The 27346-nt window shown below is 48.9% G+C and overlaps 18 non-coding genes across 18 annotated transcripts; 12 read left to right on the top strand and 6 right to left on the bottom strand.

Moving 5' to 3' along the window:
- Positions 1-2854: 2854 nt before the first annotated feature.
- Positions 2855-2937, bottom strand: trnal-cag (transfer RNA leucine (anticodon CAG)). Its single transcript has one exon. It is a non-coding gene; the product is annotated as a tRNA-Leu (tRNA).
- Positions 2938-3216: 279 nt separating this feature from the next.
- Positions 3217-3288, top strand: trnam-cau (transfer RNA methionine (anticodon CAU)). Its single transcript has one exon. It is a non-coding gene; the product is annotated as a tRNA-Met (tRNA).
- An 821-nt stretch (positions 3289-4109) lies between these two features.
- Positions 4110-4182, top strand: trnak-cuu (transfer RNA lysine (anticodon CUU)). Its single transcript has one exon. It is a non-coding gene; the product is annotated as a tRNA-Lys (tRNA).
- Positions 4183-6973: 2791 nt separating this feature from the next.
- Positions 6974-7056, bottom strand: trnal-cag (transfer RNA leucine (anticodon CAG)). Its single transcript has one exon. It is a non-coding gene; the product is annotated as a tRNA-Leu (tRNA).
- Positions 7057-7335: 279 nt separating this feature from the next.
- trnam-cau (transfer RNA methionine (anticodon CAU)) lies at positions 7336-7407 on the top strand. The gene has a single exon. It is a non-coding gene; the product is annotated as a tRNA-Met (tRNA).
- An 821-nt stretch (positions 7408-8228) lies between these two features.
- On the top strand, positions 8229-8301 carry trnak-cuu (transfer RNA lysine (anticodon CUU)). The gene has a single exon. It is a non-coding gene; the product is annotated as a tRNA-Lys (tRNA).
- Positions 8302-11092: 2791 nt separating this feature from the next.
- trnal-cag (transfer RNA leucine (anticodon CAG)) lies at positions 11093-11175 on the bottom strand. The gene has a single exon. It is a non-coding gene; the product is annotated as a tRNA-Leu (tRNA).
- Positions 11176-11454: 279 nt separating this feature from the next.
- trnam-cau (transfer RNA methionine (anticodon CAU)) lies at positions 11455-11526 on the top strand. The gene has a single exon. It is a non-coding gene; the product is annotated as a tRNA-Met (tRNA).
- Positions 11527-12347: 821 nt separating this feature from the next.
- On the top strand, positions 12348-12420 carry trnak-cuu (transfer RNA lysine (anticodon CUU)). The gene has a single exon. It is a non-coding gene; the product is annotated as a tRNA-Lys (tRNA).
- A 2791-nt stretch (positions 12421-15211) lies between these two features.
- On the bottom strand, positions 15212-15294 carry trnal-cag (transfer RNA leucine (anticodon CAG)). Its single transcript has one exon. It is a non-coding gene; the product is annotated as a tRNA-Leu (tRNA).
- A 279-nt stretch (positions 15295-15573) lies between these two features.
- trnam-cau (transfer RNA methionine (anticodon CAU)) lies at positions 15574-15645 on the top strand. Its single transcript has one exon. It is a non-coding gene; the product is annotated as a tRNA-Met (tRNA).
- Positions 15646-16466: 821 nt separating this feature from the next.
- Positions 16467-16539, top strand: trnak-cuu (transfer RNA lysine (anticodon CUU)). Its single transcript has one exon. It is a non-coding gene; the product is annotated as a tRNA-Lys (tRNA).
- A 2791-nt stretch (positions 16540-19330) lies between these two features.
- trnal-cag (transfer RNA leucine (anticodon CAG)) lies at positions 19331-19413 on the bottom strand. Its single transcript has one exon. It is a non-coding gene; the product is annotated as a tRNA-Leu (tRNA).
- A 279-nt stretch (positions 19414-19692) lies between these two features.
- trnam-cau (transfer RNA methionine (anticodon CAU)) lies at positions 19693-19764 on the top strand. Its single transcript has one exon. It is a non-coding gene; the product is annotated as a tRNA-Met (tRNA).
- An 821-nt stretch (positions 19765-20585) lies between these two features.
- Positions 20586-20658, top strand: trnak-cuu (transfer RNA lysine (anticodon CUU)). The gene has a single exon. It is a non-coding gene; the product is annotated as a tRNA-Lys (tRNA).
- A 2791-nt stretch (positions 20659-23449) lies between these two features.
- On the bottom strand, positions 23450-23532 carry trnal-cag (transfer RNA leucine (anticodon CAG)). The gene has a single exon. It is a non-coding gene; the product is annotated as a tRNA-Leu (tRNA).
- A 279-nt stretch (positions 23533-23811) lies between these two features.
- trnam-cau (transfer RNA methionine (anticodon CAU)) lies at positions 23812-23883 on the top strand. The gene has a single exon. It is a non-coding gene; the product is annotated as a tRNA-Met (tRNA).
- An 821-nt stretch (positions 23884-24704) lies between these two features.
- Positions 24705-24777, top strand: trnak-cuu (transfer RNA lysine (anticodon CUU)). The gene has a single exon. It is a non-coding gene; the product is annotated as a tRNA-Lys (tRNA).
- The last annotated feature ends 2569 nt before the right edge of the window (positions 24778-27346 follow it).

The raw sequence follows: 27346 nt of genomic DNA, 5'->3' as shown, positions 1-27346 counted from the left end.
CTCAGTCGGTAGAGCATGAGACTCTTAATCTCAGGGTCGTGGGTTCGAGCCCCACGTTGGGCGGTGCCCGTCTCCTTATTAACAAAGTTTCCCGCTCATCCTTGAACCTCTTACACCTCGATGGTACCGAGCACTGCGTTTTAATGCACAGGTGTGATCAAACCGAGATGAAAAGGGCGTATCTAGCTCCTTGCCCGAGAGATAAATCAAGGGTTCCGCAGATAATCCCTTGGCTCCGGTCACCGGGACGCAGATAGGAGCTGCAGCCATCATAACTTGTATGAAAACTAAGAAGAGCTCCTGTCTATTTACAGTTTCATTTACTCTAGCGTTTCCTTAAACATTGCGTGTACGAAGGCTAAGAAATTGGAGAGCTATTCTAATACAATAACTATTAGGAATCTTTTGGGCATAACAGTTTCACTGTGATTTTGCAGGTAACACGTACGTTGGGAAAACATTTTGAACGCGATCAATAACCGCACTGGAAAAATGTGGGAAAGAAAGGGCGAAAAGCGACTCTTCAACATGTGGAAATATCTTCCTGAGCGGAGCCCTCTTCTCGAAGCTCAACACTCTGCAAGAGTCACTTCTCCCAACTTGCGCCCGCAGGTTTCCGTAGTGTGCCTGCAAAGAGCCATCCGCTTGAGACAGGTGCACCTCCCGATTTCATTGAACTAAGCTAGATGCACAATTTCTAATGCAGCCTTCATCACAATAGACAGTTCATTTCTCGAAAGCTTGTCGTAAAAAAAGGAAACAAAGAACGAAAACGTATAGCTGACAATCTTCTGAAGATGCAGATTCAGCTTTGGGGAAATGGACATTTTATGTATGCAGATGCTTTTCAAGCGCTGGTTTTAGAACGTCGCTGTGCTTCCAGCATCCTTTTCAGCCTTCTAAACTGGCTACCGAGGTGCCGATCACATTGTAAAGCGGTTGAGAGGCCGGAGCTGCTCAAACCGCTCTTGCCGTTTCCCATCAATCAAAAGCACTATGTTGTTTCTTTGTATGGAAAGCTTTTCAAGTCTGGCATCGACACGCACCTTTCCTGAAACGTCCAAAAGGTGAATGCTTCGCAAAGAAATCCAGTCTACCTTCAGGGGGCATGATGTTGAAATCGGAATGAGCCCTGGGTGGGCTTGAAGCAGCAGCTGTTCAGTTAACAGCTGCACAGAAACGCACCCCGCTTGCTTTGTATCATTCGCAAGTTTCTGGTTAAAGAGTAAAAAAGGCTGGAATTCTTCTGCCAGCCGGCAGGATTTCTTCTGCACTCACCCAGAAAAGCCAAGAATTGTATTTCATCTTTCGCAAGCTGTATTTTCCAGGAGGAGAATGAATACTTGCATTAAACTGAATCATGCCGACAGAGACGCACAGCCGTTGTTTTTCTCCATGGGAAGTTTTTCGTTAAGGAAAAACACCGTTGTCATTTTCTTGCCAGCCGGCGGTATTTCTTGTGCAGCGATGAGCCAGATTTGTATTTCGTATTTCGCAAGTTGTGTGAATTTCTTGAAGTTGAAAGTGAATTCGCTCCAGAAAAGAAATGTCCAGTCGCATGAAAGCCGTGGCTGTTTGTTAAACCGCAGGACCTGAGCTTGCGTTCTGTTTCTCATGGCGTTCGCAAAGGCGATTCCTGCCTTTAAAACTGCTGTGACTGCGACTGAAAGTGGCGTGTGGCGCAGCTTCTAAAGTCTTGTTGACGCTCCTCGATGTTGCTTTCTCTCTGCCTAAGGAAGTTCGATTGTCGCGTCGGAACGGGGAGACCTAATCCTTCCAGCTTTAAGCCACCCTTCAGTCTTCTGAAGGGTGTCCGAGTGCTAGCATGTCATTTGGCTTTTTTTTGGGGGGAAGCGGAGAGCGACATTGAAAAAGGTTACCGCCGCCGCCTCGCCCTCCGTGTTAAATGATCGCAAGCCGGCGGCGGCGGCGCTCCCTGTAGTCGTGGCCGAGCGGTTAAGACGATGGGCTAGAAAGCCATTGGGGTCTCCCCGCGTCGGCTCGAATCCTGCCCACTACGGCGCCCTTCTCCTGTCGCTTCGGCCTGCCCAGAAAAAGGCGGAGTGCCGTTTCTCTCTTCCTGCTTCTTGTACAAACGCTAAATCGCTTGGACCTGCTGCCTTGGAAGTAATGTCTTCAACATCCACCAGTGACATTTCACAGCTGGAAGCACACAGCCACGCTTTTGGCATTGGCATGTCTTTTGCGCCCTACTTCCAGCCTTTGAAGACCTAATTATTCAAACTGAAAGAACCGGCTGAATGAGTGTTTGCAGTGCACCAGGAGGAGCAGGGACCATAGCATTGGAGGGGTGAGGATGGCGCAGATGGAAACGTTTTCATGCGCTCCTCTGGGAGGAATGAAAAGAAAAGACGAAACCGGAAACAGTAGTAGCCGCAAGAGGAAGTGTCTTCAAGCGCCAAGCAAGCGCTCCTCGTTAGTATAGTGGTGCGTATCCCCGCCTGTCACGTGGGAGACCAGGGATGGATTGCTTGACGGCGAGCCAGGTTGCTTTTCTCCCATCAGATTCCAACCGCTAATGCTAACGCAGTGTGTGGGAGCTTACATGCTTTTCCTTTCCTGTCTTTTTCGGACGACTATTCCAAAGGGGTAACCTGAAGGAATAGGGGCCTGAAGACACGAGGCATTCTTAAACCAGCACTGGGCTGCACGGCCTTCTGTTGTGATCAGGTTATATTCGAGTCAAAAAGCCAGAGCATCCGCTTCCATCCTATGGAGCACGAGCTAAATCGGAAGAGGCAGGGGATACACCTACGCCTATCGGCGCACGTTCCCTGCGTCAGGCTGCTTCACCCATTTGCACCCGACTGGAGACGGCACTGAGCAAGCTTTTTGTCAGGAGTGGGATTCGAACCCACGCCTCCAGGGGAGACTGCGACCTGAACGCAGCGCCTTAGACCGCTCGGCCATCCTGACGCGGGCCCCCTGTCCCGGGGCGGTCTGATGAGCCACCGCGATCCCACTACGCTCCTCGAGTATCGCACTGTTATTAATACTACAGTGTGACTCCAGCATTAAAATGTTTGGAAAATGTGTCGGCTTTTATAATCCAGTGTAGAGCAGCATGTGATGATTTGTGCTACAACACCAAGCGCTCAAAGTGACGTCTGCGTTTGTCGTTGAAACTTTCAACTCTTTCATCACTTATGTAGGAAATAAAAAGAGCAGTTGTGCGCCACACGCAGAGAGGCCGTCAGCAGAGTGGCGCAGCGGAAGCGTGCTGGGCCCATAACCCAGAGGTCGATGGATCGAAACCATCCTCTGCTACGTGTGTCCTATGCACGATTCATAAGCATGCCATTGGGTTAGCAAAGTGCCTTCAAATAGTCTGCATCTCCCTTTCTTTAAATTCTGTCCTGAGTTTCTCTCTCGTGTGTGTTTGTGCAAGCTTGACACTTGCGGGACTCTTTAATCTTCACCAATACGGAGATGACCAAATGTGTCTTCGGTTGTTCTGAGGTCTTTGATAGTTTCTTTGAAAGCTTCAACTGAACCTCGAAATCGAAGCAGTTATGTTTATATTGATTTCTCGCGTTAATCATTACGAACCAGGAACAGCCAGCACACTCGGTCGCATTAGTAATTATGTCACGTCTCTACTTAGCAGAGCATTCAAAGGCCCACTGGAAGTAGTAAAGCACTAAAACACTGCAAAACTGAACTCGGGAAAATCATACTGGGAGCTCTGAGCGATGTCTGCATCCAAGCCATCCAATACGGACTCTGAAACCTTGGAATATCAACACTATGATGCGCTACCTTTTACCTGGAGCAAAACGATGGAATTAGAAGAATGCTTACCGCAGGATACAACTGTGCCGCTGTTATTTGGAGCACGGTTTTCACTTGCATGAAAACTACAGCAGAACGTAGAAGGATGATCACTGAGGAGTCCACGCGGGCATGCTGAGGAGATTGTAGGTCGTACATTTCAATGATTACTGACATTTGCGCTGCTGGAGGTACAGTAATCAACAAAGAACAGGGTGTGCTACTCTCGAATCCGGTCAGCACATGATGAAAAGCCAGGAAGTATACCTTGTCAAATTGCCGTCAACAGGGACAAGTTAACCACCAGCTCCACCGGCGCCCGGCTAGCTCAGTCGGTAGAGCATGAGACTCTTAATCTCAGGGTCGTGGGTTCGAGCCCCACGTTGGGCGGTGCCCGTCTCCTTATTAACAAAGTTTCCCGCTCATCCTTGAACCTCTTACACCTCGATGGTACCGAGCACTGCGTTTTAATGCACAGGTGTGATCAAACCGAGATGAAAAGGGCGTATCTAGCTCCTTGCCCGAGAGATAAATCAAGGGTTCCGCAGATAATCCCTTGGCTCCGGTCACCGGGACGCAGATAGGAGCTGCAGCCATCATAACTTGTATGAAAACTAAGAAGAGCTCCTGTCTATTTACAGTTTCATTTACTCTAGCGTTTCCTTAAACATTGCGTGTACGAAGGCTAAGAAATTGGAGAGCTATTCTAATACAATAACTATTAGGAATCTTTTGGGCATAACAGTTTCACTGTGATTTTGCAGGTAACACGTACGTTGGGAAAACATTTTGAACGCGATCAATAACCGCACTGGAAAAATGTGGGAAAGAAAGGGCGAAAAGCGACTCTTCAACATGTGGAAATATCTTCCTGAGCGGAGCCCTCTTCTCGAAGCTCAACACTCTGCAAGAGTCACTTCTCCCAACTTGCGCCCGCAGGTTTCCGTAGTGTGCCTGCAAAGAGCCATCCGCTTGAGACAGGTGCACCTCCCGATTTCATTGAACTAAGCTAGATGCACAATTTCTAATGCAGCCTTCATCACAATAGACAGTTCATTTCTCGAAAGCTTGTCGTAAAAAAAGGAAACAAAGAACGAAAACGTATAGCTGACAATCTTCTGAAGATGCAGATTCAGCTTTGGGGAAATGGACATTTTATGTATGCAGATGCTTTTCAAGCGCTGGTTTTAGAACGTCGCTGTGCTTCCAGCATCCTTTTCAGCCTTCTAAACTGGCTACCGAGGTGCCGATCACATTGTAAAGCGGTTGAGAGGCCGGAGCTGCTCAAACCGCTCTTGCCGTTTCCCATCAATCAAAAGCACTATGTTGTTTCTTTGTATGGAAAGCTTTTCAAGTCTGGCATCGACACGCACCTTTCCTGAAACGTCCAAAAGGTGAATGCTTCGCAAAGAAATCCAGTCTACCTTCAGGGGGCATGATGTTGAAATCGGAATGAGCCCTGGGTGGGCTTGAAGCAGCAGCTGTTCAGTTAACAGCTGCACAGAAACGCACCCCGCTTGCTTTGTATCATTCGCAAGTTTCTGGTTAAAGAGTAAAAAAGGCTGGAATTCTTCTGCCAGCCGGCAGGATTTCTTCTGCACTCACCCAGAAAAGCCAAGAATTGTATTTCATCTTTCGCAAGCTGTATTTTCCAGGAGGAGAATGAATACTTGCATTAAACTGAATCATGCCGACAGAGACGCACAGCCGTTGTTTTTCTCCATGGGAAGTTTTTCGTTAAGGAAAAACACCGTTGTCATTTTCTTGCCAGCCGGCGGTATTTCTTGTGCAGCGATGAGCCAGATTTGTATTTCGTATTTCGCAAGTTGTGTGAATTTCTTGAAGTTGAAAGTGAATTCGCTCCAGAAAAGAAATGTCCAGTCGCATGAAAGCCGTGGCTGTTTGTTAAACCGCAGGACCTGAGCTTGCGTTCTGTTTCTCATGGCGTTCGCAAAGGCGATTCCTGCCTTTAAAACTGCTGTGACTGCGACTGAAAGTGGCGTGTGGCGCAGCTTCTAAAGTCTTGTTGACGCTCCTCGATGTTGCTTTCTCTCTGCCTAAGGAAGCTCGATTGTCGCGTCGGAACGGGGAGACCTAATCCTTCCAGCTTTAAGCCACCCTTCAGTCTTCTGAAGGGTGTCCGAGTGCTAGCATGTCATTTGGCTTTTTTTTGGGGGGAAGCGGAGAGCGACATTGAAAAAGGTTACCGCCGCTGCCTCGCCCTCCGTGTTAAATGATCGCAAGCCGGCGGCGGCGGCGCTCCCTGTAGTCGTGGCCGAGCGGTTAAGGCGATGGGCTAGAAAGCCATTGGGGTCTCCCCGCGTCGGCTCGAATCCTGCCCACTACGGCGCCCTTCTCCTGTCGCTTCGGCCTGCCAAGAAAAAGGCGGAGTGCCGTTTCTCTCTTCCTGCTTCTTGTACAAACGCTAAATCGCTTGGACCTGCTGCCTTGGAAGTAATGTCTTCAACATCCACCAGTGACATTTCACAGCTGGAAGCACACAGCCACGCTTTTGGCATTGGCATGTCTTTTGCGCCCTACTTCCAGCCTTTGAAGACCTAATTATTCAAACTGAAAGAACCGGCTGAATGAGTGTTTGCAGTGCACCAGGAGGAGCAGGGACCATAGCATTGGAGGGGTGAGGATGGCGCAGATGGAAACGTTTTCATGCGCTCCTCTGGGAGGAATGAAAAGAAAAGACGAAACCGGAAACAGTAGTAGCCGCAAGAGGAAGTGTCTTCAAGCGCCAAGCAAGCGCTCCTCGTTAGTATAGTGGTGCGTATCCCCGCCTGTCACGTGGGAGACCAGGGATGGATTGCTTGACGGCGAGCCAGGTTGCTTTTCTCCCATCAGATTCCAACCGCTAATGCTAACGCAGTGTGTGGGAGCTTACATGCTTTTCCTTTCCTGTCTTTTTCGGACGACTATTCCAAAGGGGTAACCTGAAGGAATAGGGGCCTGAAGACACGAGGCATTCTTAAACCAGCACTGGGCTGCACGGCCTTCTGTTGTGATCAGGTTATATTCGAGTCAAAAAGCCAGAGCATCCGCTTCCATCCTATGGAGCACGAGCTAAATCGGAAGAGGCAGGGGATACACCTACGCCTATCGGCGCACGTTCCCTGCGTCAGGCTGCTTCACCCATTTGCACCCGACTGGAGACGGCACTGAGCAAGCTTTTTGTCAGGAGTGGGATTCGAACCCACGCCTCCAGGGGAGACTGCGACCTGAACGCAGCGCCTTAGACCGCTCGGCCATCCTGACGCGGGCCCCCTGTCCCGGGGCGGTCTGATGAGCCACCGCGATCCCACTACGCTCCTCGAGTATCGCACTGTTATTAATACTACAGTGTGACTCCAGCATTAAAATGTTTGGAAAATGTGTCGGCTTTTATAATCCAGTGTAGAGCAGCATGTGATGATTTGTGCTACAACACCAAGCGCTCAAAGTGACGTCTGCGTTTGTCGTTGAAACTTTCAACTCTTTCATCACTTATGTAGGAAATAAAAAGAGCAGTTGTGCGCCACACGCAGAGAGGCCGTCAGCAGAGTGGCGCAGCGGAAGCGTGCTGGGCCCATAACCCAGAGGTCGATGGATCGAAACCATCCTCTGCTACGTGTGTCCTATGCACGATTCATAAGCATGCCATTGGGTTAGCAAAGTGCCTTCAAATAGTCTGCATCTCCCTTTCTTTAAATTCTGTCCTGAGTTTCTCTCTCGTGTGTGTTTGTGCAAGCTTGACACTTGCGGGACTCTTTAATCTTCACCAATACGGAGATGACCAAATGTGTCTTCGGTTGTTCTGAGGTCTTTGATAGTTTCTTTGAAAGCTTCAACTGAACCTCGAAATCGAAGCAGTTATGTTTATATTGATTTCTCGCGTTAATCATTACGAACCAGGAACAGCCAGCACACTCGGTCGCATTAGTAATTATGTCACGTCTCTACTTAGCAGAGCATTCAAAGGCCCACTGGAAGTAGTAAAGCACTAAAACACTGCAAAACTGAACTCGGGAAAATCATACTGGGAGCTCTGAGCGATGTCTGCATCCAAGCCATCCAATACGGACTCTGAAACCTTGGAATATCAACACTATGATGCGCTACCTTTTACCTGGAGCAAAACGATGGAATTAGAAGAATGCTTACCGCAGGATACAACTGTGCCGCTGTTATTTGGAGCACGGTTTTCACTTGCATGAAAACTACAGCAGAACGTAGAAGGATGATCACTGAGGAGTCCACGCGGGCATGCTGAGGAGATTGTAGGTCGTACATTTCAATGATTACTGACATTTGCGCTGCTGGAGGTACAGTAATCAACAAAGAACAGGGTGTGCTACTCTCGAATCCGGTCAGCACATGATGAAAAGCCAGGAAGTATACCTTGTCAAATTGCCGTCAACAGGGACAAGTTAACCACCAGCTCCACCGGCGCCCGGCTAGCTCAGTCGGTAGAGCATGAGACTCTTAATCTCAGGGTCGTGGGTTCGAGCCCCACGTTGGGCGGTGCCCGTCTCCTTATTAACAAAGTTTCCCGCTCATCCTTGAACCTCTTACACCTCGATGGTACCGAGCACTGCGTTTTAATGCACAGGTGTGATCAAACCGAGATGAAAAGGGCGTATCTAGCTCCTTGCCCGAGAGATAAATCAAGGGTTCCGCAGATAATCCCTTGGCTCCGGTCACCGGGACGCAGATAGGAGCTGCAGCCATCATAACTTGTATGAAAACTAAGAAGAGCTCCTGTCTATTTACAGTTTCATTTACTCTAGCGTTTCCTTAAACATTGCGTGTACGAAGGCTAAGAAATTGGAGAGCTATTCTAATACAATAACTATTAGGAATCTTTTGGGCATAACAGTTTCACTGTGATTTTGCAGGTAACACGTACGTTGGGAAAACATTTTGAACGCGATCAATAACCGCACTGGAAAAATGTGGGAAAGAAAGGGCGAAAAGCGACTCTTCAACATGTGGAAATATCTTCCTGAGCGGAGCCCTCTTCTCGAAGCTCAACACTCTGCAAGAGTCACTTCTCCCAACTTGCGCCCGCAGGTTTCCGTAGTGTGCCTGCAAAGAGCCATCCGCTTGAGACAGGTGCACCTCCCGATTTCATTGAACTAAGCTAGATGCACAATTTCTAATGCAGCCTTCATCACAATAGACAGTTCATTTCTCGAAAGCTTGTCGTAAAAAAAGGAAACAAAGAACGAAAACGTATAGCTGACAATCTTCTGAAGATGCAGATTCAGCTTTGGGGAAATGGACATTTTATGTATGCAGATGCTTTTCAAGCGCTGGTTTTAGAACGTCGCTGTGCTTCCAGCATCCTTTTCAGCCTTCTAAACTGGCTACCGAGGTGCCGATCACATTGTAAAGCGGTTGAGAGGCCGGAGCTGCTCAAACCGCTCTTGCCGTTTCCCATCAATCAAAAGCACTATGTTGTTTCTTTGTATGGAAAGCTTTTCAAGTCTGGCATCGACACGCACCTTTCCTGAAACGTCCAAAAGGTGAATGCTTCGCAAAGAAATCCAGTCTACCTTCAGGGGGCATGATGTTGAAATCGGAATGAGCCCTGGGTGGGCTTGAAGCAGCAGCTGTTCAGTTAACAGCTGCACAGAAACGCACCCCGCTTGCTTTGTATCATTCGCAAGTTTCTGGTTAAAGAGTAAAAAAGGCTGGAATTCTTCTGCCAGCCGGCAGGATTTCTTCTGCACTCACCCAGAAAAGCCAAGAATTGTATTTCATCTTTCGCAAGCTGTATTTTCCAGGAGGAGAATGAATACTTGCATTAAACTGAATCATGCCGACAGAGACGCACAGCCGTTGTTTTTCTCCATGGGAAGTTTTTCGTTAAGGAAAAACACCGTTGTCATTTTCTTGCCAGCCGGCGGTATTTCTTGTGCAGCGATGAGCCAGATTTGTATTTCGTATTTCGCAAGTTGTGTGAATTTCTTGAAGTTGAAAGTGAATTCGCTCCAGAAAAGAAATGTCCAGTCGCATGAAAGCCGTGGCTGTTTGTTAAACCGCAGGACCTGAGCTTGCGTTCTGTTTCTCATGGCGTTCGCAAAGGCGATTCCTGCCTTTAAAACTGCTGTGACTGCGACTGAAAGTGGCGTGTGGCGCAGCTTCTAAAGTCTTGTTGACGCTCCTCGATGTTGCTTTCTCTCTGCCTAAGGAAGTTCGATTGTCGCGTCGGAACGGGGAGACCTAATCCTTCCAGCTTTAAGCCACCCTTCAGTCTTCTGAAGGGTGTCCGAGTGCTAGCATGTCATTTGGCTTTTTTTTGGGGGGAAGCGGAGAGCGACATTGAAAAAGGTTACCGCCGCCGCCTCGCCCTCCGTGTTAAATGATCGCAAGCCGGCGGCGGCGGCGCTCCCTGTAGTCGTGGCCGAGCGGTTAAGACGATGGGCTAGAAAGCCATTGGGGTCTCCCCGCGTCGGCTCGAATCCTGCCCACTACGGCGCCCTTCTCCTGTCGCTTCGGCCTGCCCAGAAAAAGGCGGAGTGCCGTTTCTCTCTTCCTGCTTCTTGTACAAACGCTAAATCGCTTGGACCTGCTGCCTTGGAAGTAATGTCTTCAACATCCACCAGTGACATTTCACAGCTGGAAGCACACAGCCACGCTTTTGGCATTGGCATGTCTTTTGCGCCCTACTTCCAGCCTTTGAAGACCTAATTATTCAAACTGAAAGAACCGGCTGAATGAGTGTTTGCAGTGCACCAGGAGGAGCAGGGACCATAGCATTGGAGGGGTGAGGATGGCGCAGATGGAAACGTTTTCATGCGCTCCTCTGGGAGGAATGAAAAGAAAAGACGAAACCGGAAACAGTAGTAGCCGCAAGAGGAAGTGTCTTCAAGCGCCAAGCAAGCGCTCCTCGTTAGTATAGTGGTGCGTATCCCCGCCTGTCACGTGGGAGACCAGGGATGGATTGCTTGACGGCGAGCCAGGTTGCTTTTCTCCCATCAGATTCCAACCGCTAATGCTAACGCAGTGTGTGGGAGCTTACATGCTTTTCCTTTCCTGTCTTTTTCGGACGACTATTCCAAAGGGGTAACCTGAAGGAATAGGGGCCTGAAGACACGAGGCATTCTTAAACCAGCACTGGGCTGCACGGCCTTCTGTTGTGATCAGGTTATATTCGAGTCAAAAAGCCAGAGCATCCGCTTCCATCCTATGGAGCACGAGCTAAATCGGAAGAGGCAGGGGATACACCTACGCCTATCGGCGCACGTTCCCTGCGTCAGGCTGCTTCACCCATTTGCACCCGACTGGAGACGGCACTGAGCAAGCTTTTTGTCAGGAGTGGGATTCGAACCCACGCCTCCAGGGGAGACTGCGACCTGAACGCAGCGCCTTAGACCGCTCGGCCATCCTGACGCGGGCCCCCTGTCCCGGGGCGGTCTGATGAGCCACCGCGATCCCACTACGCTCCTCGAGTATCGCACTGTTATTAATACTACAGTGTGACTCCAGCATTAAAATGTTTGGAAAATGTGTCGGCTTTTATAATCCAGTGTAGAGCAGCATGTGATGATTTGTGCTACAACACCAAGCGCTCAAAGTGACGTCTGCGTTTGTCGTTGAAACTTTCAACTCTTTCATCACTTATGTAGGAAATAAAAAGAGCAGTTGTGCGCCACACGCAGAGAGGCCGTCAGCAGAGTGGCGCAGCGGAAGCGTGCTGGGCCCATAACCCAGAGGTCGATGGATCGAAACCATCCTCTGCTACGTGTGTCCTATGCACGATTCATAAGCATGCCATTGGGTTAGCAAAGTGCCTTCAAATAGTCTGCATCTCCCTTTCTTTAAATTCTGTCCTGAGTTTCTCTCTCGTGTGTGTTTGTGCAAGCTTGACACTTGCGGGACTCTTTAATCTTCACCAATACGGAGATGACCAAATGTGTCTTCGGTTGTTCTGAGGTCTTTGATAGTTTCTTTGAAAGCTTCAACTGAACCTCGAAATCGAAGCAGTTATGTTTATATTGATTTCTCGCGTTAATCATTACGAACCAGGAACAGCCAGCACACTCGGTCGCATTAGTAATTATGTCACGTCTCTACTTAGCAGAGCATTCAAAGGCCCACTGGAAGTAGTAAAGCACTAAAACACTGCAAAACTGAACTCGGGAAAATCATACTGGGAGCTCTGAGCGATGTCTGCATCCAAGCCATCCAATACGGACTCTGAAACCTTGGAATATCAACACTATGATGCGCTACCTTTTACCTGGAGCAAAACGATGGAATTAGAAGAATGCTTACCGCAGGATACAACTGTGCCGCTGTTATTTGGAGCACGGTTTTCACTTGCATGAAAACTACAGCAGAACGTAGAAGGATGATCACTGAGGAGTCCACGCGGGCATGCTGAGGAGATTGTAGGTCGTACATTTCAATGATTACTGACATTTGCGCTGCTGGAGGTACAGTAATCAACAAAGAACAGGGTGTGCTACTCTCGAATCCGGTCAGCACATGATGAAAAGCCAGGAAGTATACCTTGTCAAATTGCCGTCAACAGGGACAAGTTAACCACCAGCTCCACCGGCGCCCGGCTAGCTCAGTCGGTAGAGCATGAGACTCTTAATCTCAGGGTCGTGGGTTCGAGCCCCACGTTGGGCGGTGCCCGTCTCCTTATTAACAAAGTTTCCCGCTCATCCTTGAACCTCTTACACCTCGATGGTACCGAGCACTGCGTTTTAATGCACAGGTGTGATCAAACCGAGATGAAAAGGGCGTATCTAGCTCCTTGCCCGAGAGATAAATCAAGGGTTCCGCAGATAATCCCTTGGCTCCGGTCACCGGGACGCAGATAGGAGCTGCAGCCATCATAACTTGTATGAAAACTAAGAAGAGCTCCTGTCTATTTACAGTTTCATTTACTCTAGCGTTTCCTTAAACATTGCGTGTACGAAGGCTAAGAAATTGGAGAGCTATTCTAATACAATAACTATTAGGAATCTTTTGGGCATAACAGTTTCACTGTGATTTTGCAGGTAACACGTACGTTGGGAAAACATTTTGAACGCGATCAATAACCGCACTGGAAAAATGTGGGAAAGAAAGGGCGAAAAGCGACTCTTCAACATGTGGAAATATCTTCCTGAGCGGAGCCCTCTTCTCGAAGCTCAACACTCTGCAAGAGTCACTTCTCCCAACTTGCGCCCGCAGGTTTCCGTAGTGTGCCTGCAAAGAGCCATCCGCTTGAGACAGGTGCACCTCCCGATTTCATTGAACTAAGCTAGATGCACAATTTCTAATGCAGCCTTCATCACAATAGACAGTTCATTTCTCGAAAGCTTGTCGTAAAAAAAGGAAACAAAGAACGAAAACGTATAGCTGACAATCTTCTGAAGATGCAGATTCAGCTTTGGGGAAATGGACATTTTATGTATGCAGATGCTTTTCAAGCGCTGGTTTTAGAACGTCGCTGTGCTTCCAGCATCCTTTTCAGCCTTCTAAACTGGCTACCGAGGTGCCGATCACATTGTAAAGCGGTTGAGAGGCCGGAGCTGCTCAAACCGCTCTTGCCGTTTCCCATCAATCAAAAGCACTATGTTGTTTCTTTGTATGGAAAGCTTTTCAAGTCTGGCATCGACACGCACCTTTCCTGAAACGTCCAAAAGGTGAATGCTTCGCAAAGAAATCCAGTCTACCTTCAGGGGGCATGATGTTGAAATCGGAATGAGCCCTGGGTGGGCTTGAAGCAGCAGCTGTTCAGTTAACAGCTGCACAGAAACGCACCCCGCTTGCTTTGTATCATTCGCAAGTTTCTGGTTAAAGAGTAAAAAAGGCTGGAATTCTTCTGCCAGCCGGCAGGATTTCTTCTGCACTCACCCAGAAAAGCCAAGAATTGTATTTCATCTTTCGCAAGCTGTATTTTCCAGGAGGAGAATGAATACTTGCATTAAACTGAATCATGCCGACAGAGACGCACAGCCGTTGTTTTTCTCCATGGGAAGTTTTTCGTTAAGGAAAAACACCGTTGTCATTTTCTTGCCAGCCGGCGGTATTTCTTGTGCAGCGATGAGCCAGATTTGTATTTCGTATTTCGCAAGTTGTGTGAATTTCTTGAAGTTGAAAGTGAATTCGCTCCAGAAAAGAAATGTCCAGTCGCATGAAAGCCGTGGCTGTTTGTTAAACCGCAGGACCTGAGCTTGCGTTCTGTTTCTCATGGCGTTCGCAAAGGCGATTCCTGCCTTTAAAACTGCTGTGACTGCGACTGAAAGTGGCGTGTGGCGCAGCTTCTAAAGTCTTGTTGACGCTCCTCGATGTTGCTTTCTCTCTGCCTAAGGAAGCTCGATTGTCGCGTCGGAACGGGGAGACCTAATCCTTCCAGCTTTAAGCCACCCTTCAGTCTTCTGAAGGGTGTCCGAGTGCTAGCATGTCATTTGGCTTTTTTTTGGGGGGAAGCGGAGAGCGACATTGAAAAAGGTTACCGCCGCTGCCTCGCCCTCCGTGTTAAATGATCGCAAGCCGGCGGCGGCGGCGCTCCCTGTAGTCGTGGCCGAGCGGTTAAGGCGATGGGCTAGAAAGCCATTGGGGTCTCCCCGCGTCGGCTCGAATCCTGCCCACTACGGCGCCCTTCTCCTGTCGCTTCGGCCTGCCAAGAAAAAGGCGGAGTGCCGTTTCTCTCTTCCTGCTTCTTGTACAAACGCTAAATCGCTTGGACCTGCTGCCTTGGAAGTAATGTCTTCAACATCCACCAGTGACATTTCACAGCTGGAAGCACACAGCCACGCTTTTGGCATTGGCATGTCTTTTGCGCCCTACTTCCAGCCTTTGAAGACCTAATTATTCAAACTGAAAGAACCGGCTGAATGAGTGTTTGCAGTGCACCAGGAGGAGCAGGGACCATAGCATTGGAGGGGTGAGGATGGCGCAGATGGAAACGTTTTCATGCGCTCCTCTGGGAGGAATGAAAAGAAAAGACGAAACCGGAAACAGTAGTAGCCGCAAGAGGAAGTGTCTTCAAGCGCCAAGCAAGCGCTCCTCGTTAGTATAGTGGTGCGTATCCCCGCCTGTCACGTGGGAGACCAGGGATGGATTGCTTGACGGCGAGCCAGGTTGCTTTTCTCCCATCAGATTCCAACCGCTAATGCTAACGCAGTGTGTGGGAGCTTACATGCTTTTCCTTTCCTGTCTTTTTCGGACGACTATTCCAAAGGGGTAACCTGAAGGAATAGGGGCCTGAAGACACGAGGCATTCTTAAACCAGCACTGGGCTGCACGGCCTTCTGTTGTGATCAGGTTATATTCGAGTCAAAAAGCCAGAGCATCCGCTTCCATCCTATGGAGCACGAGCTAAATCGGAAGAGGCAGGGGATACACCTACGCCTATCGGCGCACGTTCCCTGCGTCAGGCTGCTTCACCCATTTGCACCCGACTGGAGACGGCACTGAGCAAGCTTTTTGTCAGGAGTGGGATTCGAACCCACGCCTCCAGGGGAGACTGCGACCTGAACGCAGCGCCTTAGACCGCTCGGCCATCCTGACGCGGGCCCCCTGTCCCGGGGCGGTCTGATGAGCCACCGCGATCCCACTACGCTCCTCGAGTATCGCACTGTTATTAATACTACAGTGTGACTCCAGCATTAAAATGTTTGGAAAATGTGTCGGCTTTTATAATCCAGTGTAGAGCAGCATGTGATGATTTGTGCTACAACACCAAGCGCTCAAAGTGACGTCTGCGTTTGTCGTTGAAACTTTCAACTCTTTCATCACTTATGTAGGAAATAAAAAGAGCAGTTGTGCGCCACACGCAGAGAGGCCGTCAGCAGAGTGGCGCAGCGGAAGCGTGCTGGGCCCATAACCCAGAGGTCGATGGATCGAAACCATCCTCTGCTACGTGTGTCCTATGCACGATTCATAAGCATGCCATTGGGTTAGCAAAGTGCCTTCAAATAGTCTGCATCTCCCTTTCTTTAAATTCTGTCCTGAGTTTCTCTCTCGTGTGTGTTTGTGCAAGCTTGACACTTGCGGGACTCTTTAATCTTCACCAATACGGAGATGACCAAATGTGTCTTCGGTTGTTCTGAGGTCTTTGATAGTTTCTTTGAAAGCTTCAACTGAACCTCGAAATCGAAGCAGTTATGTTTATATTGATTTCTCGCGTTAATCATTACGAACCAGGAACAGCCAGCACACTCGGTCGCATTAGTAATTATGTCACGTCTCTACTTAGCAGAGCATTCAAAGGCCCACTGGAAGTAGTAAAGCACTAAAACACTGCAAAACTGAACTCGGGAAAATCATACTGGGAGCTCTGAGCGATGTCTGCATCCAAGCCATCCAATACGGACTCTGAAACCTTGGAATATCAACACTATGATGCGCTACCTTTTACCTGGAGCAAAACGATGGAATTAGAAGAATGCTTACCGCAGGATACAACTGTGCCGCTGTTATTTGGAGCACGGTTTTCACTTGCATGAAAACTACAGCAGAACGTAGAAGGATGATCACTGAGGAGTCCACGCGGGCATGCTGAGGAGATTGTAGGTCGTACATTTCAATGATTACTGACATTTGCGCTGCTGGAGGTACAGTAATCAACAAAGAACAGGGTGTGCTACTCTCGAATCCGGTCAGCACATGATGAAAAGCCAGGAAGTATACCTTGTCAAATTGCCGTCAACAGGGACAAGTTAACCACCAGCTCCACCGGCGCCCGGCTAGCTCAGTCGGTAGAGCATGAGACTCTTAATCTCAGGGTCGTGGGTTCGAGCCCCACGTTGGGCGGTGCCCGTCTCCTTATTAACAAAGTTTCCCGCTCATCCTTGAACCTCTTACACCTCGATGGTACCGAGCACTGCGTTTTAATGCACAGGTGTGATCAAACCGAGATGAAAAGGGCGTATCTAGCTCCTTGCCCGAGAGATAAATCAAGGGTTCCGCAGATAATCCCTTGGCTCCGGTCACCGGGACGCAGATAGGAGCTGCAGCCATCATAACTTGTATGAAAACTAAGAAGAGCTCCTGTCTATTTACAGTTTCATTTACTCTAGCGTTTCCTTAAACATTGCGTGTACGAAGGCTAAGAAATTGGAGAGCTATTCTAATACAATAACTATTAGGAATCTTTTGGGCATAACAGTTTCACTGTGATTTTGCAGGTAACACGTACGTTGGGAAAACATTTTGAACGCGATCAATAACCGCACTGGAAAAATGTGGGAAAGAAAGGGCGAAAAGCGACTCTTCAACATGTGGAAATATCTTCCTGAGCGGAGCCCTCTTCTCGAAGCTCAACACTCTGCAAGAGTCACTTCTCCCAACTTGCGCCCGCAGGTTTCCGTAGTGTGCCTGCAAAGAGCCATCCGCTTGAGACAGGTGCACCTCCCGATTTCATTGAACTAAGCTAGATGCACAATTTCTAATGCAGCCTTCATCACAATAGACAGTTCATTTCTCGAAAGCTTGTCGTAAAAAAAGGAAACAAAGAACGAAAACGTATAGCTGACAATCTTCTGAAGATGCAGATTCAGCTTTGGGGAAATGGACATTTTATGTATGCAGATGCTTTTCAAGCGCTGGTTTTAGAACGTCGCTGTGCTTCCAGCATCCTTTTCAGCCTTCTAAACTGGCTACCGAGGTGCCGATCACATTGTAAAGCGGTTGAGAGGCCGGAGCTGCTCAAACCGCTCTTGCCGTTTCCCATCAATCAAAAGCACTATGTTGTTTCTTTGTATGGAAAGCTTTTCAAGTCTGGCATCGACACGCACCTTTCCTGAAACGTCCAAAAGGTGAATGCTTCGCAAAGAAATCCAGTCTACCTTCAGGGGGCATGATGTTGAAATCGGAATGAGCCCTGGGTGGGCTTGAAGCAGCAGCTGTTCAGTTAACAGCTGCACAGAAACGCACCCCGCTTGCTTTGTATCATTCGCAAGTTTCTGGTTAAAGAGTAAAAAAGGCTGGAATTCTTCTGCCAGCCGGCAGGATTTCTTCTGCACTCACCCAGAAAAGCCAAGAATTGTATTTCATCTTTCGCAAGCTGTATTTTCCAGGAGGAGAATGAATACTTGCATTAAACTGAATCATGCCGACAGAGACGCACAGCCGTTGTTTTTCTCCATGGGAAGTTTTTCGTTAAGGAAAAACACCGTTGTCATTTTCTTGCCAGCCGGCGGTATTTCTTGTGCAGCGATGAGCCAGATTTGTATTTCGTATTTCGCAAGTTGTGTGAATTTCTTGAAGTTGAAAGTGAATTCGCTCCAGAAAAGAAATGTCCAGTCGCATGAAAGCCGTGGCTGTTTGTTAAACCGCAGGACCTGAGCTTGCGTTCTGTTTCTCATGGCGTTCGCAAAGGCGATTCCTGCCTTTAAAACTGCTGTGACTGCGACTGAAAGTGGCGTGTGGCGCAGCTTCTAAAGTCTTGTTGACGCTCCTCGATGTTGCTTTCTCTCTGCCTAAGGAAGCTCGATTGTCGCGTCGGAACGGGGAGACCTAATCCTTCCAGCTTTAAGCCACCCTTCAGTCTTCTGAAGGGTGTCCGAGTGCTAGCATGTCATTTGGCTTTTTTTTGGGGGGAAGCGGAGAGCGACATTGAAAAAGGTTACCGCCGCTGCCTCGCCCTCCGTGTTAAATGATCGCAAGCCGGCGGCGGCGGCGCTCCCTGTAGTCGTGGCCGAGCGGTTAAGGCGATGGGCTAGAAAGCCATTGGGGTCTCCCCGCGTCGGCTCGAATCCTGCCCACTACGGCGCCCTTCTCCTGTCGCTTCGGCCTGCCAAGAAAAAGGCGGAGTGCCGTTTCTCTCTTCCTGCTTCTTGTACAAACGCTAAATCGCTTGGACCTGCTGCCTTGGAAGTAATGTCTTCAACATCCACCAGTGACATTTCACAGCTGGAAGCACACAGCCACGCTTTTGGCATTGGCATGTCTTTTGCGCCCTACTTCCAGCCTTTGAAGACCTAATTATTCAAACTGAAAGAACCGGCTGAATGAGTGTTTGCAGTGCACCAGGAGGAGCAGGGACCATAGCATTGGAGGGGTGAGGATGGCGCAGATGGAAACGTTTTCATGCGCTCCTCTGGGAGGAATGAAAAGAAAAGACGAAACCGGAAACAGTAGTAGCCGCAAGAGGAAGTGTCTTCAAGCGCCAAGCAAGCGCTCCTCGTTAGTATAGTGGTGCGTATCCCCGCCTGTCACGTGGGAGACCAGGGATGGATTGCTTGACGGCGAGCCAGGTTGCTTTTCTCCCATCAGATTCCAACCGCTAATGCTAACGCAGTGTGTGGGAGCTTACATGCTTTTCCTTTCCTGTCTTTTTCGGACGACTATTCCAAAGGGGTAACCTGAAGGAATAGGGGCCTGAAGACACGAGGCATTCTTAAACCAGCACTGGGCTGCACGGCCTTCTGTTGTGATCAGGTTATATTCGAGTCAAAAAGCCAGAGCATCCGCTTCCATCCTATGGAGCACGAGCTAAATCGGAAGAGGCAGGGGATACACCTACGCCTATCGGCGCACGTTCCCTGCGTCAGGCTGCTTCACCCATTTGCACCCGACTGGAGACGGCACTGAGCAAGCTTTTTGTCAGGAGTGGGATTCGAACCCACGCCTCCAGGGGAGACTGCGACCTGAACGCAGCGCCTTAGACCGCTCGGCCATCCTGACGCGGGCCCCCTGTCCCGGGGCGGTCTGATGAGCCACCGCGATCCCACTACGCTCCTCGAGTATCGCACTGTTATTAATACTACAGTGTGACTCCAGCATTAAAATGTTTGGAAAATGTGTCGGCTTTTATAATCCAGTGTAGAGCAGCATGTGATGATTTGTGCTACAACACCAAGCGCTCAAAGTGACGTCTGCGTTTGTCGTTGAAACTTTCAACTCTTTCATCACTTATGTAGGAAATAAAAAGAGCAGTTGTGCGCCACACGCAGAGAGGCCGTCAGCAGAGTGGCGCAGCGGAAGCGTGCTGGGCCCATAACCCAGAGGTCGATGGATCGAAACCATCCTCTGCTACGTGTGTCCTATGCACGATTCATAAGCATGCCATTGGGTTAGCAAAGTGCCTTCAAATAGTCTGCATCTCCCTTTCTTTAAATTCTGTCCTGAGTTTCTCTCTCGTGTGTGTTTGTGCAAGCTTGACACTTGCGGGACTCTTTAATCTTCACCAATACGGAGATGACCAAATGTGTCTTCGGTTGTTCTGAGGTCTTTGATAGTTTCTTTGAAAGCTTCAACTGAACCTCGAAATCGAAGCAGTTATGTTTATATTGATTTCTCGCGTTAATCATTACGAACCAGGAACAGCCAGCACACTCGGTCGCATTAGTAATTATGTCACGTCTCTACTTAGCAGAGCATTCAAAGGCCCACTGGAAGTAGTAAAGCACTAAAACACTGCAAAACTGAACTCGGGAAAATCATACTGGGAGCTCTGAGCGATGTCTGCATCCAAGCCATCCAATACGGAGTCTGAAACCTTGGAATATCAACACTATGATGCGCTACCTTTTACCTGGAGCAAAACGATGGAATTAGAAGAATGCTTACCGCAGGATACAACTGTGCCGCTGTTATTTGGAGCACGGTTTTCACTTGCATGAAAACTACAGCAGAACGTAGAAGGATGATCACTGAGGAGTCCACGCGGGCATGCTGAGGAGATTGTAGGTCGTACATTTCAATGATTACTGACATTTGCGCTGCTGGAGGTACAGTAATCAACAAAGAACAGGGTGTGCTACTCTCGAATCCGGTCAGCACATGATGAAAAGCCAGGAAGTATACCTTGTCAAATTGCCGTCAACAGGGACAAGTTAACCACCAGCTCCACCGGCGCCCGGCTAGCTCAGTCGGTAGAGCATGAGACTCTTAATCTCAGGGTCGTGGGTTCGAGCCCCACGTTGGGCGGTGCCCGTCTCCTTATTAACAAAGTTTCCCGCTCATCCTTGAACCTCTTACACCTCGATGGTACCGAGCACTGCGTTTTAATGCACAGGTGTGATCAAACCGAGATGAAAAGGGCGTATCTAGCTCCTTGCCCGAGAGATAAATCAAGGGTTCCGCAGATAATCCCTTGGCTCCGGTCACCGGGACGCAGATAGGAGCTGCAGCCATCATAACTTGTATGAAAACTAAGAAGAGCTCCTGTCTATTTACAGTTTCATTTACTCTAGCGTTTCCTTAAACATTGCGTGTACGAAGGCTAAGAAATTGGAGAGCTATTCTAATACAATAACTATTAGGAATCTTTTGGGCATAACAGTTTCACTGTGATTTTGCAGGTAACACGTACGTTGGGAAAACATTTTGAACGCGATCAATAACCGCACTGGAAAAATGTGGGAAAGAAAGGGCGAAAAGCGACTCTTCAACATGTGGAAATATCTTCCTGAGCGGAGCCCTCTTCTCGAAGCTCAACACTCTGCAAGAGTCACTTCTCCCAACTTGCGCCCGCAGGTTTCCGTAGTGTGCCTGCAAAGAGCCATCCGCTTGAGACAGGTGCACCTCCCGATTTCATTGAACTAAGCTAGATGCACAATTTCTAATGCAGCCTTCATCACAATAGACAGTTCATTTCTCGAAAGCTTGTCGTAAAAAAAGGAAACAAAGAACGAAAACGTATAGCTGACAATCTTCTGAAGATGCAGATTCAGCTTTGGGGAAATGGACATTTTATGTATGCAGATGCTTTTCAAGCGCTGGTTTTAGAACGTCGCTGTGCTTCCAGCATCCTTTTCAGCCTTCTAAACTGGCTACCGAGGTGCCGATCACATTGTAAAGCGGTTGAGAGGCCGGAGCTGCTCAAACCGCTCTTGCCGTTTCCCATCAATCAAAAGCACTATGTTGTTTCTTTGTATGGAAAGCTTTTCAAGTCTGGCATCGACACGCACCTTTCCTGAAACGTCCAAAAGGTGAATGCTTCGCAAAGAAATCCAGTCTACCTTCAGGGGGCATGATGTTGAAATCGGAATGAGCCCTGGGTGGGCTTGAAGCAGCAGCTGTTCAGTTAACAGCTGCACAGAAACGCACCCCGCTTGCTTTGTATCATTCGCAAGTTTCTGGTTAAAGAGTAAAAAAGGCTGGAATTCTTCTGCCAGCCGGCAGGATTTCTTCTGCACTCACCCAGAAAAGCCAAGAATTGTATTTCATCTTTCGCAAGCTGTATTTTCCAGGAGGAGAATGAATACTTGCATTAAACTGAATCATGCCGACAGAGACGCACAGCCGTTGTTTTTCTCCATGGGAAGTTTTTCGTTAAGGAAAAACACCGTTGTCATTTTCTTGCCAGCCGGCGGTATTTCTTGTGCAGCGATGAGCCAGATTTGTATTTCGTATTTCGCAAGTTGTGTGAATTTCTTGAAGTTGAAAGTGAATTCGCTCCAGAAAAGAAATGTCCAGTCGCATGAAAGCCGTGGCTGTTTGTTAAACCGCAGGACCTGAGCTTGCGTTCTGTTTCTCATGGCGTTCGCAAAGGCGATTCCTGCCTTTAAAACTGCTGTGACTGCGACTGAAAGTGGCGTGTGGCGCAGCTTCTAAAGTCTTGTTGACGCTCCTCGATGTTGCTTTCTCTCTGCCTAAGGAAGTTCGATTGTCGCGTCGGAACGGGGAGACCTAATCCTTCCAGCTTTAAGCCACCCTTCAGTCTTCTGAAGGGTGTCCGAGTGCTAGCATGTCATTTGGCTTTTTTTTGGGGGGAAGCGGAGAGCGACATTGAAAAAGGTTACCGCCGCCGCCTCGCCCTCCGTGTTAAATGATCGCAAGCCGGCGGCGGCGGCGCTCCCTGTAGTCGTGGCCGAGCGGTTAAGGCGATGGGCTAGAAAGCCATTGGGGTCTCCCCGCGTCGGCTCGAATCCTGCCCACTACGGCGCCCTTCTCCTGTCGCTTCGGCCTGCCCAGAAAAAGGCGGAGTGCCGTTTCTCTCTTCCTGCTTCTTGTACAAACGCTAAATCGCTTGGACCTGCTGCCTTGGAAGTAATGTCTTCAACATCCACCAGTGACATTTCACAGCTGGAAGCACACAGCCACGCTTTTGGCATTGGCATGTCTTTTGCGCCCTACTTCCAGCCTTTGAAGACCTAATTATTCAAACTGAAAGAACCAGCTGAATGAGTGTTTGCAGTGCACCAGGAGGAGCAGGGACCATAGCATTGGAGGGGTGAGGATGGCGCAGATGGAAACGTTTTCATGCGCTCCTCTGGGAGGAATGAAAAGAAAAGACGAAACCGGAAACAGTAGTAGCCGCAAGAGGAAGTGTCTTCAAGCGCCAAGCAAGCGCTCCTCGTTAGTATAGTGGTGCGTATCCCCGCCTGTCACGTGGGAGACCAGGGATGGATTGCTTGACGGCGAGCCAGGTTGCTTTTCTCCCATCAGATTCCAACCGCTAATGCTAACGCAGTGTGTGGGAGCTTACATGCTTTTCCTTTCCCGTCTTTTTCGGACGACTATTCCAAAGGGGTAACCTGAAGGAATAGGGGCCTGAAGACACGAGGCATTCTTAAACCAGCACTGGGCTGCACGGCCTTCTGTTGTGATCAGGTTATATTCGAGTCAAAAAGCCAGAGCATCCGCTTCCATCCTATGGAGCACGAGCTAAATCGGAAGAGGCAGGGGATACACCTACGCCTATCGGCGCACGTTCCCTGCGTCAGGCTGCTTCACCCATTTGCACCCGACTGGAGACGGCACTGAGCAAGCTTTTTGTCAGGAGTGGGATTCGAACCCACGCCTCCAGGGGAGACTGCGACCTGAACGCAGCGCCTTAGACCGCTCGGCCATCCTGACGCGGGCCCCCTGTCCCGGGGCGGTCTGATGAGCCACCGCGATCCCACTACGCTCCTCGAGTATCGCACTGTTATTAATACTACAGTGTGACTCCAGCATTAAAATGTTTGGAAAATGTGTCGGCTTTTATAATCCAGTGTAGAGCAGCATGTGATGATTTGTGCTACAACACCAAGCGCTCAAAGTGACGTCTGCGTTTGTCGTTGAAACTTTCAACTCTTTCATCACTTATGTAGGAAATAAAAAGAGCAGTTGTGCGCCACACACAGAGGGGCCGTCAGCAGAGTGGCGCAGCGGAAGCGTGCTGGGCCCATAACCCAGAGGTCGATGGATCGAAACCATCCTCTGCTACGTGTGTCCTATGCACGATTCATAAGCATGCCATTGGGTTAGCAAAGTGCCTTCAAATAGTCTGCATCTCCCTTTCTTTAAATTCTGTCCTGAGTTTCTCTCTCGTGTGTGTTTGTGCAAGCTTGACACTTGCGGGACTCTTTAATCTTCACCAATACGGAGATGACCAAATGTGTCTTCGGTTGTTCTGAGGTCTTTGATAGTTTCTTTGAAAGCTTCAACTGAACCTCGAAATCGAAGCAGTTATGTTTATATTGATTTCTCGCGTTAATCATTACGAACCAGGAACAGCCAGCACACTCGGTCGCATTAGTAATTATGTCACGTCTCTACTTAGCAGAGCATTCAAAGGCCCACTGGAAGTAGTAAAGCACTAAAACACTGCAAAACTGAACTCGGGAAAATCATACTGGGAGCTCTGAGCGATGTCTGCATCCAAGCCATCCAATACGGACTCTGAAACCTTGGAATATCAACACTATGATGCGCTACCTTTTACCTGGAGCAAAACGATGGAATTAGAAGAATGCTTACCGCAGGATACAACTGTGCCGCTGTTATTTGGAGCACGGTTTTCACTTGCATGAAAACTACAGCAGAACGTAGAAGGATGATCACTGAGGAGTCCACGCGGGCATGCTGAGGAGATTGTAGGTCGTACATTTCAATGATTACTGACATTTGCGCTGCTGGAGGTACAGTAATCAACAAAGAACAGGGTGTGCTACTCTCGAATCCGGTCAGCACATGATGAAAAGCCAGGAAGTATACCTTGTCAAATTGCCGTCAACAGGGACAAGTTAACCACCAGCTCCACCGGCGCCCGGCTAGCTCAGTCGGTAGAGCATGAGACTCTTAATCTCAGGGTCGTGGGTTCGAGCCCCACGTTGGGCGGTGCCCGTCTCCTTATTAACAAAGTTTCCCGCTCATCCTTGAACCTCTTACACCTCGATGGTACCGAGCACTGCGTTTTAATGCACAGGTGTGATCAAACCGAGATGAAAAGGGCGTATCTAGCTCCTTGCCCGAGAGATAAATCAAGGGTTCCGCAGATAATCCCTTGGCTCCGGTCACCGGGACGCAGATAGGAGCTGCAGCCATCATAACTTGTATGAAAACTAAGAAGAGCTCCTGTCTATTTACAGTTTCATTTACTCTAGCGTTTCCTTAAACATTGCGTGTACGAAGGCTAAGAAATTGGAGAGCTATTCTAATACAATAACTATTAGGAATCTTTTGGGCATAACAGTTTCACTGTGATTTTGCAGGTAACACGTACGTTGGGAAAACATTTTGAACGCGATCAATAACCGCACTGGAAAAATGTGGGAAAGAAAGGGCGAAAAGCGACTCTTCAACATGTGGAAATATCTTCCTGAGCGGAGCCCTCTTCTCGAAGCTCAACACTCTGCAAGAGTCACTTCTCCCAACTTGCGCCCGCAGGTTTCCGTAGTGTGCCTGCAAAGAGCCATCCGCTTGAGACAGGTGCACCTCCCGATTTCATTGAACTAAGCTAGATGCACAATTTCTAATGCAGCCTTCATCACAATAGACAGTTCATTTCTCGAAAGCTTGTCGTAAAAAAAGGAAACAAAGAACGAAAACGTATAGCTGACAATCTTCTGAAGATGCAGATTCAGCTTTGGGGAAATGGACATTTTATGTATGCAGATGCTTTTCAAGCGCTGGTTTTAGAACGTCGCTGTGCTTCCAGCATCCTTTTCAGCCTTCTAAACTGGCTACCGAGGTGCCGATCACATTGTAAAGCGGTTGAGAGGCCGGAGCTGCTCAAACCGCTCTTGCCGTTTCCCATCAATCAAAAGCACTATGTTGTTTCTTTGTATGGAAAGCTTTTCAAGTCTGGCATCGACACGCACCTTTCCTGAAACGTCCAAAAGGTGAATGCTTCGCAAAGAAATCCAGTCTACCTTCAGGGGGCATGATGTTGAAATCGGAATGAGCCCTGGGTGGGCTTGAAGCAGCAGCTGTTCAGTTAACAGCTGCACAGAAACGCACCCCGCTTGCTTTGTATCATTCGCAAGTTTCTGGTTAAAGAGTAAAAAAGGCTGGAATTCTTCTGCCAGCCGGCAGGATTTCTTCTGCACTCACCCAGAAAAGCCAAGAATTGTATTTCATCTTTCGCAAGCTGTATTTTCCAGGAGGAGAATGAATACTTGCATTAAACTGAATCATGCCGACAGAGACGCACAGCCGTTGTTTTTCTCCATGGGAAGTTTTTCGTTAAGGAAAAACACCGTTGTCATTTTCTTGCCAGCCGGCGGTATTTCTTGTGCAGCGATGAGCCAGATTTGTATTTCGTATTTCGCAAGTTGTGTGAATTTCTTGAAGTTGAAAGTGAATTCGCTCCAGAAAAGAAATGTCCAGTCGCATGAAAGCCGTGGCTGTTTGTTAAACCGCAGGACCTGAGCTTGCGTTCTGTTTCTCATGGCGTTCGCAAAGGCGATTCCTGCCTTTAAAACTGCTGTGACTGCGACTGAAAGTGGCGTGTGGCGCAGCTTCTAAAGTCTTGTTGACGCTCCTCGATGTTGCTTTCTCTCTGCCTAAGGAAGTTCGATTGTCGCGTCGGAACGGGGAGACCTAATCCTTCCAGCTTTAAGCCACCCTTCAGTCTTCTGAAGGGTGTCCGAGTGCTAGCATGTCATTTGGCTTTTTTTTGGGGGGAAGCGGAGAGCGACATTGAAAAAGGTTACCGCCGCCGCCTCGCCCTCCGTGTTAAATGATCGCAAGCCGGCGGCGGCGGCGCTCCCTGTAGTCGTGGCCGAGCGGTTAAGGCGATGGGCTAGAAAGCCATTGGGGTCTCCCCGCGTCGGCTCGAATCCTGCCCACTACGGCGCCCTTCTCCTGTCGCTTCGGCCTGCCCAGAAAAAGGCGGAGTGCCGTTTCTCTCTTCCTGCTTCTTGTACAAACGCTAAATCGCTTGGACCTGCTGCCTTGGAAGTAATGTCTTCAACATCCACCAGTGACATTTCACAGCTGGAAGCACACAGCCACGCTTTTGGCATTGGCATGTCTTTTGCGCCCTACTTCCAGCCTTTGAAGACCTAATTATTCAAACTGAAAGAACCAGCTGAATGAGTGTTTGCAGTGCACCAGGAGGAGCAGGGACCATAGCATTGGAGGGGTGAGGATGGCGCAGATGGAAACGTTTTCATGCGCTCCTCTGGGAGGAATGAAAAGAAAAGACGAAACCGGAAACAGTAGTAGCCGCAAGAGGAAGTGTCTTCAAGCGCCAAGCAAGCGCTCCTCGTTAGTATAGTGGTGCGTATCCCCGCCTGTCACGTGGGAGACCAGGGATGGATTGCTTGACGGCGAGCCAGGTTGCTTTTCTCCCATCAGATTCCAACCGCTAATGCTAACGCAGTGTGTGGGAGCTTACATGCTTTTCCTTTCCCGTCTTTTTCGGACGACTATTCCAAAGGGGTAACCTGAAGGAATAGGGGCC

The sequence above is a fragment of the Lepisosteus oculatus genome, unplaced genomic scaffold, assembly GCF_040954835.1.
Source record: "Lepisosteus oculatus isolate fLepOcu1 unplaced genomic scaffold, fLepOcu1.hap2 HAP2_SCAFFOLD_95, whole genome shotgun sequence".
Taxonomy (NCBI): Eukaryota; Metazoa; Chordata; class Actinopteri; order Semionotiformes; family Lepisosteidae; genus Lepisosteus; species Lepisosteus oculatus.
This window is presented reverse-complemented; position numbering and strand designations above follow the sequence as displayed.